A 20,175-nucleotide genomic window follows, 5' to 3' on the forward strand; every position below is an offset into this window, starting at 1 on the left:
CTCAGCTTATCTAAATCACCAAATATAGTTAAATAAAAATTGTTTTAATAATAGGGAATAGTATGTAAAATATTAATATTTGCCTAAAGTAGTAAGATCAAGTAAGTCTAAAAAACTAGATTTAGATATTTTATTTATTTTTATCTGAGAACAGAAAAATGAAATCTCTAATTGGTATTGTAAATGAATGGTTTGAACCAAAATTTAACATTCTTTTGTTTTCATTCTTTAATACGAAAAAACTTTTGCAACAGTTTATTATGATGACCTAAAATGGGGTTATGGCTTTTAATAGGGAAAGAATCTTTTCGAGATCTATTCATGTGAGTAAAAAGTTTCAGATCAGAAATCCCATATATGATTTGTATGATAAGGATTAATGAATTAAACATTTCTTTTAGCACTTACCTTCCATTCTATTCTTCCTTTGTCTTGCACCCATTTCTCCTACTCCACTCTACCTGGAAGAAGAATCTTTTATATTTCACAGCTAATTTAACATTTGATTTCATGATTTCAACTGTCAAACAAGGTTCAGTAGATAATCAAGTTTATTATAAGCTATTAATACTTAAAAGCAAACATAATAAAATAATGAAGACTGTGGTGGCAACATAATATTATCTTCTGTGACAGCTACTGATAAGAAAACCTGCCTATAAATTGTCCACACTGAATAGTGATTCAACACATAAATGAATTACAGAATTTTTTTTTTGCTAAGTGCAATGCTGATTTTGGTATTACGGTGTCATATATATTATTTTTGTCTTCTTCATTTCCAAACTTTATTTTTATTGATATCTTTTGTTTTTATATCAACTTCATTTCTAAATATATCCCTTCTCTCCATTCCCTACTCAGGGAATGATTTCTTGTAACAAAAAAATAAAAGGAAAGAAAAAAAGGCCTTTCCAAAACAAATTGATCAACATACCAGCCAAGTCTGTTAATATATGTGATTTTCCACATTTATAGTATTCCATCTGTCCAGTGGAGGAAAAATCCATTTTTTCCTGTCTTTTGGGCAGAAACTTTCTAATTATGATTATACAACATTCAGTCATTATCCTCCCCACTTTTTTCTTTCCATTTCCATTGCTTTAGTCCTTATATAGGTGACTGAGTAATACAGTGTAAAGAATGAAGGACCTGGAGTCAGGAAGACTCATCTTTCTGAATTCAAGTTCAGCCTTAGATACATACAAGCTATATGACTCTGGACAAGTCATTTGATCCTGTTTGTCTCAATTTCTCATCTGTAAAATGAGCTGAAGAAGTGATAAACCATTTTAGTATCTTTGCCAAGAAAATCCCAAATGGAATCATAAAGAGTTGAATAGGACTGAAACGACTGAACAATAACAAAAGTCATCATATATATATATATATATTTTTTTGTTTTTGATAACTTTACTGTGCATCAGATCATGCAATTCTTCCTAGTAAGTCTAAGAATTTTCATATGCAGTAATAATATTCCTAACATTCATGTGCCACAATTAGTCTAATAAAGTGAAGCTGTTACTACAAATATGTTGATGTATAATGAGACCTTTCTTTCTATCTCTGACCTTGTTAGTGTATATAAATATTTTTGGCATCTCTTGGTCAGAAGATGAGGACATTTTAGTCATTCTTAGGTATATATGTTTTCAAAACTACTATGGGACCTTCTCATGTAATTCATTTTGAAAAATACATAATAGTGAGCTATGCACGTCAGAATCTGAACATTTTCATCCATTATTCAAACACTGGCTACTTAATACTCAAAGCCCATATATAAATGAATTGCAAAGTGAAAAACTTAAGGTTCTAGAAAGTATCGTTTGTACCTGTAAATAAAACTGATTTCCAGCAGAGAAGGTCTTTCCAGCTTTCAAGAGCTTCTCAGCCATTCAGAGGTGACTTAAATATAGTCAGGATGACATAGCTTGTCTGAAAGTGCCTGCTTCTCTGAATGTAAATGCATAAACATAAGCTGTCCATAATATTTCTTAAGCATTCTCCATTTTACTCTGATATAGATGCAGCCAGTTTTAACCAAAGTATTTTACATTGATTTATGGTAATTTCTGAATAGAGAATGCAGCCAACTCAGAGGCTGTTCAGTCATTTCCCCTTTCTTTAAACTCTGTCAAAGCCAACCCTCAATAACTGTAGTAGATACTAGACATATCTTGAAGTTAATCTGTTCCTGGAGCAGAATAGAGCATTGAAATCCATGCCTTGGAGGTTGGGGGGTTCTGGTCCCTCCAGATGGCTCCTGGCCATTATGATGTCAAATATGCCATTCACAAGAGAGAGAAAGGAAACAACGGTGTCTATTCACATCAAGGGAGTAATCTAGTGGCCAGACTGTTGTTTTCCAAACATCCAAAACGTCATGTCCAGCAAAACTGTGCCTTTCATGCCTGGGTGACCTGGTTGAATGTAAGAAACCCAACACTGTCCCCCTGCTTCTGTCCAGAGAAGTCTTTCAATTTCTCTCAAAAAATAAACTTGCTTCTGCTGCATCTCTTGCTGATTATTATCAGTATCATCATTATCTTAAAATAATTTCCATTGGTGATGCTATAGAAATGGCATTATTATCTTGTTTATATAACTTATGTTTGAATTTTAGAGAAGAAATAGTGTTTAATATCCACATTCTGAAATTATTTTTAGAGTCAGTCCTAGTATTTGAGATAGAGACAGAGACAGACAGAAAGAGACATAGAGACACAGACAGAGAGAGAAAAGAGGAAGGAAGGAAGAGATGGAGTGAAAGAGAGAGAAAAGGAGAGATGGAGAGAACTTTGTAGTATTGTATTTGAATAATCTCCTGAGGCGAAATCTCGATTTTTTTTTAAATGGAGGAACAAATAAATAGTCAAAGAATATAAACATGCAGTTTTCAAAGAAAGAAATCTAGGCTATCAACAACCATAAGAAAAAAAAAATGCTCAATCACTAGTAAGTTTAGAAATGCAAATTAAAACAACTCTTAAGGCTACACTTCACAAACATCAGATTGATAGATGATAAAAAAAATAAGGAAAAAATAACATTGTTGGAGAGGCTGTGGAAAAAACAGATACATTGCTGCTTCATGGAGCTGAATTTTTTTCCAGCCATCTGGAAAGTAATTTAGAATTGTTCCCTCAAAGGCATGAAATTGTGTCTATGCCCTCTTACTCAACTGAAATAAACTACTACTTTAATACTCCCCCAAAGAGATTTTTTAAAAAATGAAAATAACCAATTTGAATAGAAATATTTATAGCAGCTCTTTTAATAGTATCAATTAACTGGAAACAAATTGAGTGCCCATCTATTGGGGAATAGCAAAACAAATTTTGTCATATAAATACAGTGGAATCTTATTTTGCTATAAAATTATTAAAGGGATGATTTCTTTGAAATCCAGGAATACTTGTATGAATAAATACATAGCAAAGCAATCAGATTGAGGAGAATAGTTTATATAACAGTATATTGTAAAGACAGATTTGAAAGATTTAAGAATTTTGATCAGTGCACTGACCAATCACAATTCCAGAGGATTGGTAATTAAAGCAAATTATTCATATCCTAAGAGAGAGTTAATGCACTTAAAAGGCAAAAGAGAGATATTTTCAAAATAAGCCAATGTTAGAATCTGTTTTGCTTAATTTGAGTATTTGTTATATGTTTTATTTTTATTTTTTGTTTTTTACTTGGGGGAGAAGGAAAAGAAAAGTAGAGGATAATAGCATAGTCAAAAAAGAAAAGAGGGTGGATGAAATATTTTTTAATTCATAGAAGGAAATAGAAAATCAGAAAATTCACAGACAAGTAGGAGAGTTTTGAAAGTTAAATGTTGATTCTATTCTATATTTGAAAAGAAATACTAGCTATACAGAATGGAAAGAATATAAACTGTACATGCAGTTTTTTCTGTTCTTCGTTTGTGGAAATGCCAGAGACAAAGTTGCATCTTCTTTTGGGGTTTTGCAAACAACTACAAGGAGAAAAGGTGTTGCATAGAAATGGACCATCTTTTCAATGTGTAGATTGGAGATTGTTATTGGAAATGCATTCCTCTTAATAGCTATTCAGACAGAAGCTTCAAGTCTGTTTAAGGAAGTGAAAGAAGATATCATTGTGTATAGAATAGTATAGTGATGAAATTATTATGAAAGCATTGGCTAATTGAATTTCTTTTTAAAAAAATCTAGTTCAGTTGTATACAATCAAAATTATTGGAAAGATGGTGCATATTTGAGCACAGCAACTAATGTTCACGTATCTGAAACTAGATTTGAACTCGGGTCTTTCTGACTTTAGACCCAGTGCTCTCATCTGTTACATTACCTAGTTGTACTTAACATTGCTAAAATAGAAAAAAAAACTAAATTTTATTGGATGGTAATTCAGAAAATAATTTTAAATTAAAACCAATGCTTGTTTATAAATCTCAAAATCCTTGTTCTGTGAGAGATGATAGCCATCAATTACATCCAGTTCTCTAGATACCAAATAAAAAAGCAGAAGGGACTAAAGCTATTTTCAGGCTGGTTTTTCAAGTTATTTTGGCCCAGATGTTAAAAAATATTACAGTTTTTGTTTAATGTCTTATGAGTTTAGATAATGCACTAGGTCATCCAACTATATGGGGTTCATTGTGAGAATGTGAGCTTACAAATTTGTTGAGTAAGAGATAAAATTATTTGTACTTACCAGCATAGGTAAAAAGATTTTTGAAAGAGAGGAAAGTTCAAAACACACTGATAAAATATTTTAAATGAAAATAATAGCACTTTATTATATTTTCAGGATTACTTTTAGAAATGATATTTAATAATATTTAAATTTTTTCTTTCTATAACTTCTCTTGAATTTGAAATCTGTTTTTTTTATCTTTTGCGATTATATTAAGAAATAGGTTAAACACTTCATTACATATTTCCATTGGTCTGGAAGCAAATAACTGTATTTTGCACATAACTTCAAATAATATAAATTCAAATAATATGATTCAAATAAAGCTAATTTTAGATTCCAGAGTGGGTTTATTTTGTTTTTGTCTGTTTCTTCCTTGACTGTATTCACTTTACAATCCCTTTCCTTTTTGTCTGTTCCCATGTATTTCCTTATTGAATTTAACTTGTTTCTACTCTGAATTTTGTGTGTATGTTCAATATTCATTTACCTAGTTCATATAAGAATGAATTCCATGAGATATCCACTCTTTGCATCCTTTCCTCTATGTATATTTTTCTTACTCATTCTAACATGAGAAATAGTATCTTCCCTTTCTTCATCACTTCTTCCTTTTCTTTCTACTTTAAAACTAATAAGACTGAACAAAAACTACCGTTAGGCCCTTGGGTTTTACTTCCTTGATTCCCTCTGTGATGCTTGAAAACGGAATTTTGAAATTATCTTTTCCTCTTCTGCTTCTTTCAGAATTAAAAAATTAATCATCTTTTGGGTCATTCTAGTTATTCAAATGCATTGATGTTTCTAGGCTTCTTTTGTCTTCTATGTTTACATTTCAAAAATTCAAAAAACCAGTTCATTAGTTTTCATCAATAATGTTCATTTGAAGGGCCTCTATTCTATTAAAAATCCATTTTTGCTCAGTGGAGTGTTTAATAAGTGTTATATGTCAATTTAGCTTAATAAATTATTTTGGTTGGAAATCTTGTTCTGTTGCCTTTCAGGATCTAGAATTCCAAGATTTTCTCTTCTTTAGGAATTTGCTACATTGTCTTAGGTGATCCCAGTTGGGATTCCTTGGTATATTAACTTTTTACTTCTGGCTACTTCTGGCTGGGCTTAATTATGCCATATTTGAGTGTTGTAAATTTGGTATTTCTTTCAGCATGTAAGTAGTAGATTTTTTTCTATTTTCATATTTTGGAGTGGTTCTGATATATGTGTACAATTTTATTATTGTTATTTAAATTTATTTTATTATTTAATAATAATTTATTTTTTCTCATTCCTACCTCCCTCTCTAAAATAAACAAAAACAAAATATTTATACCAAGAAATATATCATGAAGAAAAATAAATTCTCACATTGACCATGTGTGTCCCATTTTGCATATTTATTTAGTTTATCATCTTTGTCAGGAAGGGGATAGTATTCTTCACCACACTCTATTGACCTCATGATTGATCATTTTATTGATCAAAGTTCTTAAGGTTTTTAAAACTGTTTACTTTTACAGTGTTATTTTCTAGTATAAATTGTTCTCTTAATTCTACTCACTGAAATATGTAATAGTTCATGCAAATCTTTTCAAATCATTTCTTTTTTTCCTTTTTTAATAGTTTTTTATTTACAAGATATATGCATGGATAATTTTTCAGCATTGACAATTGCAAAACCTTTTGTTCCAATTTTTCTCCTACTTCTTCCTCCCCCCTCCCCCATATGTCAGGTTGACCAAAACATGTTAAATATGTTAAAGTATAAGTCAAATACAATATATGTATACATGTCCATATAGTTATTTTGCTGCACAAGAAGAATCGGACTTTGAAATCTGTGAAGGAAATAAAAAATGCAGGCAGACAAAAATAGAGGGATTGGGAATTCTATGTTGTGGTTCATAGTCATCTCCCAGATTCTTTCCCTGGGTATAGCTGGTTCAGTTCATTACAGCTCATTTCTTATGGTGGAATAGTATCCCATTACATTTATCTACCGTTACTTGGTTAGCCATTCTCCAAATGATGTATACCTCTTAAGTTTCCAATTCTTTACCATCACAAAAATAGCTGTTAGAAACATATTTATGAACCACATATGGGTCTTTTCCCTATTTCTTTGAATTCTTATTCCTAATGGTGCCATCATGGGGTCCAAGGGTATGCTCAATTAACAATTCTTGTGGCAGAGTTCCTTCACTTTCTCCCCCCTATCCCTAACAACTCCTACCAACATTTGTTATTTACCTTTTTTGTCACCTTTGCCAGTCTGATATGTGTGAGTTATAGCCTAAGACTTGCTTCAATTTTCATTTTACTAATTATTAGTGATTTGGACATTTTTCTTTTGGTTGTTGATAACTTATATAGCTTTACTGAGATTTACCTGATCTTCTATGCCCAAAGGGCAATAAAACTGTGCATACCCTGTGCCCCAGCAAAACCACTGCTAGTTTTATAACCCAAAGATATCAAAGAAAAAGGAGTTACATATACAAAAAAATATATAGTAACTCTTTTTCTGGTGGCAAATTAGAAATTTGAGATTAGAAATTAGAGACGCCCATTGATTGAAGAATGATGACTGAATAAATAAATAGTGATAAATGATTATGATGGAATACTATTGTACTATAAAAATGATGAGGAGAAATAAATAGTGATAAATGATTATGATAAAATAAATAGTAATAAAAAAATAAAATAAATAGTGATAAATTATTATGATGGAATACTATTGTACTATAAAAAATGATGAGGAGAATGGCTTCACAGCAACCTTTGAAGACATATAAATTGATGCAAAGTAAAATGAGCATAACTGGAAAAACATCATATGTAGTAAAAGCCACAGTATAATAGTGATAAACTGTGAAAGACTTATGGTCTGTGAAGACTGATCAGGACAATGATCCAGGACAGTTCTGAAGGACTTATGATGAAAAAAAGCTCTCTGCCTCTAGAGATAGAAATCTGAGTACAGACTGAAGCATATTTTTTTCACTTTATCTTTTTTTTAAACATGGTTTAAACATGACTTCACATGAATAATGGATGTCATAGTACTTTTCTTCTCATTGGTTTGGAGAGATATTGGAAAGAGAGAGAGAATTTAGAACTCAAAAAATGAATGTTTAAAAAAAAGAGAATTATTATTTAAACAATTTAATAAAATTAAGAGGAAATGACATTTTTATAAGTTACTCTTACACTTTTAATCAGTTCCTTATATATCTTGGAAATGAAACCTTTATCAGAAAAACTTGTGCAGACATTTTCCCCCAGTTGTTTCCCTGCTGATCCTTAGCTATATTGTTTTTGTTTGTGCAAAATATTTTTAAAATTTTATGTAATCAAAATTGTTTATCTTCTATACTACTCTCTTTTCTTCATTTGCATGTCAATTCTTTGCACTATTTATAGTTATAAAAAATTTCTTCCTTGCTCATTTAATTTGCTCATGAGGTAACTATTTTTATCCAAATTATCCATTTATAGCTTATCTTGATATATAATGTGAGATTTTAGTTTAAAATTCATTTGTGCCAGACTACTTCCAAGTTTTCCTAGCAGTTTTTTTTTTTAAATCAATGAATCCTTACCTAAATATCTGAACTTTTTGGATTTATTGAGTACTGTGTTCATTTGCTTCTCATTTGTTCCACAGATTGACTTAAGTGCTTTTTTTAACCCATAACAGCTAGTTTTGATTATTACTATTTTGTAAGTATAGTTATAGACCTGATACTACTGGGTACTTTCCTTCTAATTTGTTTTTCATTATTTTCCTTGACTTTTTGTTTCTCTAGATGAATTGTCATCATTTTTCTAGTTCTACAAAGTAATTCTCTGACAGTTTGATTATTGTGGCACTAAATAAGTAAATTAATTCAGTATTTTCATTTTTATTTTATTGGCTTGGCATTCCCATAACTTATTAATTAATCACAGTTCAATTTATCTTTGCTTTTATTATGGTAAAGAATGCCTTGTTGTTTTAAATATGTTTCCTGTGGGTATTGGTAGGCAAACTCCCAAGTATTTTATACATTTTATATTCATTTTGAAATGGAATTTGCTTTTCTATCTCTTCCTGCTAGAATTTATTGGTAATACAAAGAAATACTGATGATTTATGTGAATTTATTTTATATCATGCAAATTTTCTGAAAATAATTTAAATTACTTTTGTTTGACTTAACTCTAATGTTCTCTAAATAAAACCATCACATCATGTTCCAAATGCTATCATTTTGTTTCTTGTTTGACTTGCTAATATTTCTAATTTTTCTTGTCTTTTTGCATTACTAGCACCATACTATGTCAAAGAGTAATGATGACAATGAACTTACTTGCTTTAATCTCAATGATCTTATTAGAAAGGCCTCTAATTTACATATACCCATTATGTATAATGCTAGCTTTCAGTTTAGGATGGTACTACTTACTGTGTTAAGGTAAAGGTTTGATTTTTTATGTTTTTTAGTATATTTATCAAAGAAATGTTGTATTTTATCCAAAATTTTCATTGCTTCTATTGTTATAATCATAAGATTTTTTGTTATTGTTATCAATATAATCAAATATGTTTGTAGTTTTTCTAATATGAAGTCAGCCCTGCATTCCTGATATAAATCCAACTTTATTGGAATGTGTAATCTTTTTTTTCTTATATTGCTGTAACCTCTTTGCAATATTTTATTTTAAATGTTTGTGTCATCGTTCATTAAAGATATTATTTGGGGGTTTTTTTCACTCTTAATTCTTCCTGGTTTAAGTATCAGGACCATATTTCAAAGATGGAATTTGATAGGTTCCCTTTTTCCTATTTTTGCAAAGATTTTTTTGTATAGTAAAATGAATTTTTCTTTGAAATTTGGTAGAATTCTTTCATAAATCCATCTGGTCCTAGTAGTTTTTCTTTGAGAGTTCATTTTTGCCATGTTCTTTTTTTTAATCAAAGAGTACATTATTTAAATTACCTATTTCTTACTCTACTAATCTGAATATTTTAATTTTTAAATATATTCATCCATTTCATTAAAGTTGCCAGTTTTAGTGGCATATAACTAAATAAAATAATCTATAATAACCTTCTACATTTCTTCTTGATTTATTATTTTTCCATTTTTGATGCTAATAATTTAGTTTTTCTTATTAAATCAAATCATCAAATGGTTTAATCTATTGTTTTCTTTTTAAAATTACTTTTATTTATTCAGTTCAGCTGAAGCATCATATATTTTGTTTTGGCCTCTTATTTTAACTTCATTTAAGTCTTTATGTTTCAAGTATTTTTTTCAACAAATAACATAATGTTAAATTCTGTCTTCTAATCCTTTTTGCTTTCCTCTCCCATTATCATAGTTACATTCAAAGTTATAACTGTTTGTATATCTCTCTCCATCCTTTTCTCATATACTTATCTCTTTTGGTGATCCTCACCCTCTCTTTACAAATAAAAAGAGGATGGTGAGATAAGGTGTGCCCAGCATCAATATTCCCTGCTTGAGTCAGTGAGTTTTTACTTTCTTGCTCCTCTCTTCTTTCCTTTACTTAGACCTCAGTGAAAGGTTCTTACCCTTTCTTTTCTTTTAAACTCTTTTCATGATTTTTCCCCTTTAAGTTTAAAGCTTATTTTGCTTATGACTAAACTGTCTTATAATCTATCTTCCCTCTTATTACTCTCTTCTTCCGCTCCTTCCCTTCTGTTTACCTGTTTAGTTGAATGCACTTCTACATCAAATTCTTTCTATGTGTGCATGTGTTATACCTTCCTTTGACCATTTTGGATGAAAGTAAGATCAAATGATATCCATGTCCTCGACACCTTCATAATTAGTATAGACTTCTATTCGCCCAACCCAGTGAGATGAAATGAATTCTGAATCCTTCCTCCCATATTCTTCACTATCTTACCCTTTTGCTTCATACAAAATTATCAAAATATCCTGAAACCCCTCAGTATTTTATTTAATTGCCCATGACCTCAATAACATTTGAGTTCTGAGAAGATATTTGTATTATTTCTCCCTCTCTCATTAGAATGTAAACACTTAATCTTTATAAAATCTCTTCTTTTTCCTCACTTGTATTTATCTTTTTATGTTTCTATTGACTCTTATGTTTGTTTTTTAGAGTTTATAATCATGTCTGACCTTTTTGTTAAGAATTCCTATAAGTCTTATTTCATTAAAGACCTCTTTTTCCCTATAAGATAATAGTTTTATTTCTGGATTTCTTAGTTGTAAGTTTATATATTTGCCTTTTAGAACACAGTGTTCCATCCTCTCCATTCATTTATTGTTGTGTGCACTAAATCTTGTGTGATCCTGTGCTCTGTTGGCATTTAATCTTTTTCTTTCTGGCTTCTTTTCAGTATTTTTTCCTTGACCTGTAAGCTTAGTATTTTGCCCATGATATTTCTGAAAGTTTTATTCCAGGGTTTCTGTCAGGACATGATCAATGGAATCTTTCTGTTTTCTGTTTTCACTTTGTCCATTTGCCCTAATATATTTAGGCAGTTTGTTTTCATGATTTTTAAATAGGATCTTCAGACTTTGGGGTAGTCTGATTCTTAAGATTTCTCATTGATCTGTTTTTCCAAATCACCTTTTTTTAAGGTCATATAAAGGATCATATAAAATAAGATATTTGCTAAATCTCTGACAACTTTATGATACTTCAAAGAGGAAGTATTCTTACCTTTATTTAACAAATTAGGGAGCTGAGATATAGAGAATAAGAATATAGAGAAAAAGTCAGGGCTAGAAGCACTGGAGAGTTAAAGGTCAGAGGTCATTGAAGTGATAAAAATAGACAGGATAATATCTTTTGAAGTTAATAAAGCTATAGTATAGACCTGATTCACGGTTAAGTCCCATTGAAGGAGCACTTTCCAGGTCTTTAACTTGTAATTTACAGACTGCTATATACCTTCTTCACTTAAAAAATAGCAACTTATGCATGTATTTTCTACCATGTTTGCATGTTTATTTTTTTTTCTAGATCAATCTTGCTCAGAGACAGATTTCACTAGGTCCTGTTTTGTAAACAAATATGTTCCTCCATTCCTTCTTCTATCATTCTGTGTCTATATGGATTCTGTTTTGTTCTTCATTTTCCCTCTACCTCTCCCTGACCTACATCCTTCCACCAGAGTGCACAGCAAAGTTAGGAATTCAGTAACTTTTAATAGATACCAGAGAAAAGAATCTCCTTTTTTTTCTAATTTGTATGAATACACACGAAAACATATATCTTTTGGATTTTGATATTCTTAAAGTTTTTAGCTACTTGATTAATTCAAGGTAAACCTAAGAACTCGTGAGAACTCTATAGAAACATATGATTCTGATTACAAAAGAAGAACATTTTTGCACTCAAATTACTTTCTCTGCCTCAAGTGGAAGTAATCATACAGTATTGATAAAGCTCTAGACTTTTTTCTTCCTCCTCTCAAGGAGTAGTCTGTATCCCTAAGATGTATAGTTTAGTGACATTTTCAAGGAATAGGATATTGAAATAACAATATAGTTAGTCACTTCCTGCTTATATGTGTGTGTGCATATATATGTATGCGTGTGAATGTGTGTGTGTGTGTGTGTGTGTATACATTATTATAACCAGGTTCAAGTTTTATGACAGGAAGTCTATAAATGATTAGTGGGAATATTTGATTTTATAATTCAAATACAAAAATTCTTATTCTAAGCCAAAACTTTTTTTTTAACTGCTAAAGGAAAATGCCGGGCTTTTCTACTTTTAAATTTGATATACAGTTTTTAAAACATCTTATATATTAATTTTAATTAGATTTATGGCAAGACTCTTGCCACAATATTCTTGATACCAGTTATTCTTATATTAGTAAGAAAAAGTAGTTTAGTTATTATTCTGATAGGAACTGAGAAAATTTTAAGCTTTAGGATAAATTATATTTCTCTTTCAGCCTCAGTTCCTTCATCTGAAAATAAGGCAACTGACCTAATTTGTCTCTAAGATCCCTTATAGCTCAATATTTGTTATGCATAGTTTGTGTGAAAATAACTATTGAAGATACTTCTTTCTGTTACTTTACCCAAGTTGTACCCATGTTTGAGTGAGATCTACCATTTAGGCAACATCGGAACTAATAAAATAATTTTAGAAAGATAAAGATTAGAAATTATAGTATTCTTTATATTAGGTGTATCTAATTTGGGATCGTTGAAGAGAATTGTAACTTTAATTTTTATTCTAATAGAAATATTAGGCTTTTTCCAAGATTTAAGGGAAATGGAATGAAGAAAAGGCATTTTACTACCTCATGTTCCTCTTTCAACTAACTAAAAGCAAAAAAAAAAAAAAATTTATGGTGAGAAAAATGTGGGCTATCCCACATTGGTGGCTCAGTGGATAGAATGCCAACACTGAAGTTAGGAAGACTCATTTTCAAATGTGGGGTTGTGAAGAGTTAGACAAGACTAAAAACTAAACAATAGCAAATCTAGTATTATAAAGTACCCTTGGACCTAATAGGTCAAGTAAATTAGAAGCACAGGATTAGATCTGGAAAGGCCAGCAGGCCCTTAGGACTCACTGAATTTAAATATAGTGCCTTAGCCACACAAGAGCAAGCAATAGAACCAAGATTTGACCCCAGAGCCTCTCATTTAACATTGGGCATTATTATATGCTCCATGCTGCCTTTCCTACCCACAGCAAATATGTATCAGAGGCATTTGGTGTTTGTTGTTGGTCATTTTTCAATTGTGCCGATTCCTTGTGACCCCATTTGGGGTTTTCTTGGCAAAGATACTGGAGTAAACGGTTTGCCTTTTCTTCTTCCAGATCATTTTACTGATGAGAAAACTGAGGCACCCAGGATTAAGTGACTTGTCCAGGGTCACATAGGTAGCGTATGTCTGAAGCCGCATTGGAACTCAAGTTTTCCTGACTCCAGGCCCAGGGCTCTATCCACTATGCCACCTAGCTGCCAAGGGTAGATTACAGAGAAATTCTGGATCTACATCAATGGACTGAGCTTTCACAGCAGTCGAACAATAAAATCATAAATTCAAACAAAACAAACATCTTAAGCATCTCTTTGATGCATCCGCCTCCTTTCATGGCTTTGTGCTAGCAGTTGCTCACCTTGCCTGCCCTCCCCCTCGGTTTTGTTGGATCTGCCCAGGGTGGTGGGCATCCAAGGGGAGCACTACGATTCCTATTTTACATAGGAGAAAACAGGTACTCTTTGAGATGAAATGAATGACATTCCCTTAGTGAACAGATAAAAACAGGTACACATTCTGCTCCTTTGTCATCCTTATACAAATGGCTAGTTAGCTCTGGTATCTGTTTGCATATATGTCTGGGTGCCCTCACTCCTAGTCTGACTGACAGTCCTGGATGACACTCTGAGCAAGTTTCCTAAAGGGATCTACCAGCTCATCCAAGGGCTCTCTGAATCATGATCACTAAGCTTCATGGTAATTTTATTTATGAATTTAAGGACCAGCATTTATTCTCATAGAGAATAAATTTCCTTGTGGCATCCCATCTCCTGGGGACCTGTTTAATTCATGGCCTTAAGGCTCAGAGATTTGCTCTAGTGAGATACCCAGAAAAGGGAGAGCCAGCAAGCCTCCTCCCTCTCAGAATGGGGCCTTGATTCTTTCACTCCAAGTACTCCCTATGATTGCTTCTCCTGTCTTGTATCTGGCATTGTCATGGGTCCCTTTGTCACTACTTTCACTCTGCTGTCCTGCCAGAAAGTGTTGATATTGTTCAGTTCTCATTGGTTCCTTTCCATTATTTGGTATTCCTGTGACAGATTATTCTACCCTTTCAAGAACTAACTCTTGGCTAGTTAGTGCTGGAACCAGCCCACCATGGTGTTGTAGAACTTTCGGTCATCCATTGTTCAGAGTGCCTCTCATTTCTTTAAACTTTTATTTTACATCTGGATCCTATAGCCTATTAGCCACCAAATAAAGTAGTATCTTTCAGTGCTTCTAGGACTACTTTTTTTTTAATCCACTCAGACAGATTTGTTTTCTACACTGGTTTGAACATGATGGCCACAAGTTCAGACGTAAGGAGTCTTATGGAGTAAGAAGTAAGGTGTTTTCTAATAGCAAGTATTTTATTCATGTATATTTTTTACAAGGACACAATTATATTTTAAGCAGAAATTCATACCTCCCATAGCTGGAAAGAATCTCATTACAAGACTAAAATAAATGTCTTCTTTTAAATACAGAGTATTAAATCTCTCCAGAAAATTAGCTCCTTAGCATTAATCAGTTTTTTTTGATCTCTCAAGATAATTAATTTCCCTTTTTCAGTTTTTTTATTTTATTTCACATTTTTATTTTCTTTTACAGTTTGATCCCCTCAAGGAGATTTCAACACTTGCATTTCTTACATAACCCACCCCATTGGCTAGGAAATTTACCCTGATGTGTCACACAAACTTCCAATCTTAGCCAGAATCAAGAAATGTAAAATGCCATATTTTTGCTATTGGTGACTAGTTCCAAAATGTCTTAAGTGTGAAAGCTGTGAGCTGTACTGCTAACGTGACTGGTCTAATAAGTATTTTCCTACCCATGACAATGATTATCAAATTTGAAAAATCCTTTTTCCTGATGTGTGAACAAATGATATAGACACCTTGTTAATTTCTGTTAACTTGATATGTAATGAAGTAGATTATTTCCATGTTTAAAAATTGAGAAAATAGTTGTTTCTATTCATCCAAGGGTTAATTTTCTAACCATGTCCAGACTAGTTTTCTTTAGTCTAATTACTTTTCTTGTCACGTGCAGTGAAGGTCTAAGCATTTGTGAAATGTCCGGGGTTTTCCTTCCTGATGCTGTTCTCTTTTGGTTATCTTGATTACAAAGAGGTAGAAATATCAAATTAAAATGAGGTTTGAACGATAAATAGCAATCATTTTGTAGGCTTTGAAGTTTGTTTCTCCTCCCTGTAGATTGAGTTTTTCCCTAATTTTTTTAAAATAAAAAAAAGAAGAAATCACGAGCTGTTCTAAGCTACTCACTAGAAGTGAATGTCCATGTGCTAGTTACTCACCAGCATCTGAATAGTTGACAGGTGACTCAAAATAAAAGGCTGGGGGAGAGAGCTCAAAGATCTATTTGAGAAATTTCTATCAAGGCAGGGGCTTATGTACAAGAGCATATAGACATGGAGGTTTATATTCAGAGGGAGTGGAAGAAGAAATTGGTCATGACGTGTCATCTTGTGGCATGATGATTCAGGAAACTACTGGTGGAGGTCGTCAAGACACGTGGCTTGCAGCCTCTGAGGTCTTTGTTCACTTCTCAGACTGCAAGCTGTCTCCTAAAATTTAATGATCCCCTCTAAAACCTCCCCCCACTGCCCAACAATGATTCCTTTCCAGTGAATCACTTCCAGAAATGAATAGCCACAGTTTTTTGGAATGAGTGTTGTGAAATCCCTCAATTCATAATGGCAGGTTTTCAGTTCGTGGTTTTTATCAGATAGAATTTCTCAATATCAGAATGATTAAAAAAAATCCTGTTTAATAGAACATAAAAGTTTTTGTTGAGTTATCATGTGTCTGTGTGTGTAAGTGTGCGCGCGTGTGTATACACACCCGAAAGTGTGAGTTCTTGGAATTGTGGAATCATTGCCAGTAGCTAGTGATTTCCTGTGCAGTCAGTCGCTTGCTGCTTGAAATGTTGAATGCTGTGAGTAGGTGGTAGTTTTAGGAGGTTATTACTAAACTAATTTTCATCATCTTGAGTCATGCATTTAAAAGAAGGTTAGCAGCCTCTTAAATACTCTTGCTTTTTTTGACTTAGACAGTGGTGCTGTGGAACTCAAAGAAGCAAGTGCAGAGTTTTGAAGACTGTGGATGGACTGGATAGTTACTGAATCTATTGAATGTACTAGGGGAAACAGGAATTTTCTAAGAATGAAGGGTAGTGTTTTTATTGTTGCTAGTTTGCTGCTTCTGTTGCAATTTCCAACATTACTGTATGCTCTCACGTGGTAGGAAACAATGAAGACATGGTTGAAATAGACCGAAAATGGCATAACAGATTTTTTTTAGGGGAAGAAAATTTATCCACATGTCCTTGGCTGTTTTTTTTCTTGCTAATTATGTGCAATTTAAAAATTATTCATTATGGATACGAAGATATTTGCTACTTCCTGGTGTTATTTGGGAAGTTTGTGAGTGCTGCATTCAAAAGCAGGTGGACTATCTTAGGAATGGTTGGTAACACTTAAATCCACGGAGCAAAGAATACAGATAAAGTGAGTGTATTTAAGGAAAATTTGTTCTTTTTCCAAAGTGGATAACTTGTTGACCTACTGACTCATTTCATAAGAATTAAGAAAACAGCTTATTGTGGTTTCCTTTGTTGGTCCTGAAGGATTCCAGTGTCTGTGTGCCTGCAAATAAGATGCGCTAGAGAAAGATAGCTCTGACATTTGGTCTTTAAAAAAAAAAAAAAAACAACTTGTTTGGTGTCCCAAATGGAGTTTAATTTTTACACATCCAGGACAATGTGACCTGCACTTGATGATCCTGCTGGAAACCAGGCAGTGGTAAGTTTACACGTAAAGCCTATAAAATCTTTTCTGATTTAGTTGATAACTTTGCAATCCAGTTTCCTAAATAACATTTCTTAAATAGAAAGTGTAGCATTTTTATGGAGAAAAATCTGAGTGTTAAGAGTCTTCAAAAGGTCACATAATAATTTTTAAACAACAGCTACATTTAAATATATGAAGTGATTGGTTATGATGAATTAGCATCTTCTCCATAGGAAGGCTTTTCTGTTTTGTTTTGTTTTTTATTTTTGACTTGTTTGCATTATTAAATGACTTTCTGGTGTTGGTTAACTTATCAGTCTTAGATCACCAAAACTGTAGCAACAGTCAAATTTAGTAAAATATAATATAGCTGGTCATTATTACAGGCACACTAATTAATATCATAGTTAACAGGAGAATATGACTTTAGACAAAATGTTGCCATAAGAGGCTATTCTACAAGAACAATGTTATAAGTAGGCAGTGTTACAGTGAGAATTTGTGGTGTTCAGGCCTAATTATTTAGAATATATTGACGATCTCCTTGTAAAACAACATTGATCAACTCAATATTGTATGAGAAAGAACTTTCTGTGAAAGGTGTTCAATTTAACTAATAGTCATCGTATGAAAAGATATTATGCCCATGAAGTTTTGGTTGTGAAGAAGTTTCATCAAATAAACTAAAGGGTTAAAAGTGGTCCACATAAGTATGTTTGATATAGATGTTAAGCAAAAACTAAGGGAGGAAGCCACAATTCATTAAAATACATCAGATTCATTTTGTATTTCCATGTATGTTCATTCTATACCACCATCAAATTAAATAATTTTTACTAATGCAACACAATGTTACCAGATATCATTCTTAACAAAAGTTAGGAATCATATTAATGTTATTGTATTAGTCCTCCTGAATGGCAAAAACATTCCAGTGTTTCATTTCTAAATAAACCGTGTTTCTAAAAGGCAGTGGAAATCTCAGAGAGTTCTCTTCTACTTTTGAAGTGACCAAATAAAATCCATATTGACAATTCTTCCTTCAAGACAGAAAAGGTTAAGTCAGAATTAGAAAGTAAAAACAATCAAGTCAGTCTATTTATTCAGTTTACTGTTTATAGTTAGACTATTTTAGGATGAGACCTACAACCAGCTATTCTACCTAATTCCTAATGAATTAGCCTTGTCATTAAAAAGAGGAGGTGTCAGGGTCAAAGAGAAGTCATTCAGTATGGTTGCTATGTGGGTGTGAAAAGCCTAAGGAAAGGAAAGGATTGAGAAAAAATATGTGCCTTGAATTGAATAAATAAGAGTGATTACTTAACTCGGGCTTTATTGTATATGGCTCCAGAATCCTAAAATTTAATCATATGTCTACAAATCTGACATCATTTTCTACAAACACTAAGCAAGAATTTTTGCCAAGCTTTATTCCCTTTGCTAAGATAGTAATTAAATGAGTTGGAAATGGGAATCTAGCTTTTCTAAAATTTGTGACTATGAGTGATGGGGCACACTTATAATCCTACCACCCGGGAAACTGAGCCTGGAAAATCTCTTTGGTCCAAGAGTTCTGATTTCAATGTGCTGTACTGATGAAGTTTTGGGATGTTGGCACTAAACTTGACATCATTATGGCAGAATCACCAGGTTGCCTAAGAAGGGGTGAATAACATAGGTTTCAAAGAGAGCAGCTCAGAAGTCCCATATCATTTAGTAGTGGGATCAGGGCTATGGACAGTCCCTGGAGTTACAGTTCCACCCTTGAGTAAGATGAAGAGACTCAAAACCCAAAAAATAATGTATGGATTATTAGGTAGGGTTATAAATGCTCTAAAAATTCAAACCTATTATAGTAGTATATACTATAGTAAGTAAAATATATATGTAATACATATAGTACTATATAATACACATAGTAATATAGAACATATATATAGTAGTATATACTATAGTAAATAGAATATATACATAGTTATATGAATAATAGTATATGATATATATAATAGCATGTTTAGATAGATAGATAGATAGATATGTAGTAGTGAGTACAATAGTATTTAGAAAAGTAATCCCATAAATACAAGTTGAAATTTTATAGAAAAAGCTAGAACTTACCAACCAAAAAAAGCAATACAAGTAGAGGGAGGATGGAAAAATACTGGCTAGGCTTAGTGAAGGAGGAGACAAGAACTGGGGTCATAGTTGACCACAAGCTAAATATGAATTAAATGATGTAATCATATTATGAGGGGGGAACCCAACATGATTCTTAAATCTGTTAAAAGAAGTATGACATGCAGGAGCCAGAAAATACTTTGTTCTCTATCCTCTGTATTAGTCAGATTCAGCAGAGTATACAGTTTTAGTCACCATGTTTTTTAAAAGATGTGGTGAAATTTTAGAGCATTCTGAAAAAGCATAACCCCCCCAAAAATGAAAAGAATGGGAAACAGACCCCATGTGGAAAAATGAACAGAGTTAAATTTTATCCTAGAGAAGAATATTGATATATTTTCCCATCTACAGAAAATTAAACAGGAAGAAATGAGTATAAATATAAACTGAAAAATTGGTTATTCATATTTAACCATAATAATATTCATTGACATTTGTTGTTGGTTGATAGATGTAAAAGAACTTTCTAACTAGTAGGTGTTAAAGAACTCAATAAGTTCTTAAGGGAAGTTGTAGAATCCTTTTCACTAGATACCATCAAGAAGAAAGTAAAGAGAAGTTAATTGTAGGTGACAAGGCGCTGAACCAGATGGTCCCTTCTATGTTCAAGAGGCTACAGTGGTATTGAGCTGTGGATACTGGAATTTCACTAGAGTATGAGAATTTTTTGTTTTCCCAAATTTATTATTTATATCCTCTAGCATAATAGCATCCTCATTTTTACTTGACAACAAA

The 20,175-nt window shown here is 32.2% G+C and overlaps 1 long non-coding RNA gene across 1 annotated transcript in view; it reads right to left on the minus strand.

The window, feature by feature from the left end:
* Positions 1–3,667: 3,667 nt before the first annotated feature.
* LOC141543072 (uncharacterized) overlaps positions 3,668–20,175 on the minus strand; it is a 132,443-nt gene continuing 115,935 nt past the window's right edge. Inside the window, exon 4 of the long non-coding RNA XR_012482321.1 lies at positions 3,668–4,101. This is a non-coding gene — a long non-coding RNA (uncharacterized LOC141543072). The remainder of the gene's footprint in view (positions 4,102–20,175) is intronic.

This window comes from Sminthopsis crassicaudata, chromosome 5, assembly GCF_048593235.1.
Source record: "Sminthopsis crassicaudata isolate SCR6 chromosome 5, ASM4859323v1, whole genome shotgun sequence".
Classification (NCBI taxonomy): Eukaryota; Metazoa; Chordata; class Mammalia; order Dasyuromorphia; family Dasyuridae; genus Sminthopsis; species Sminthopsis crassicaudata.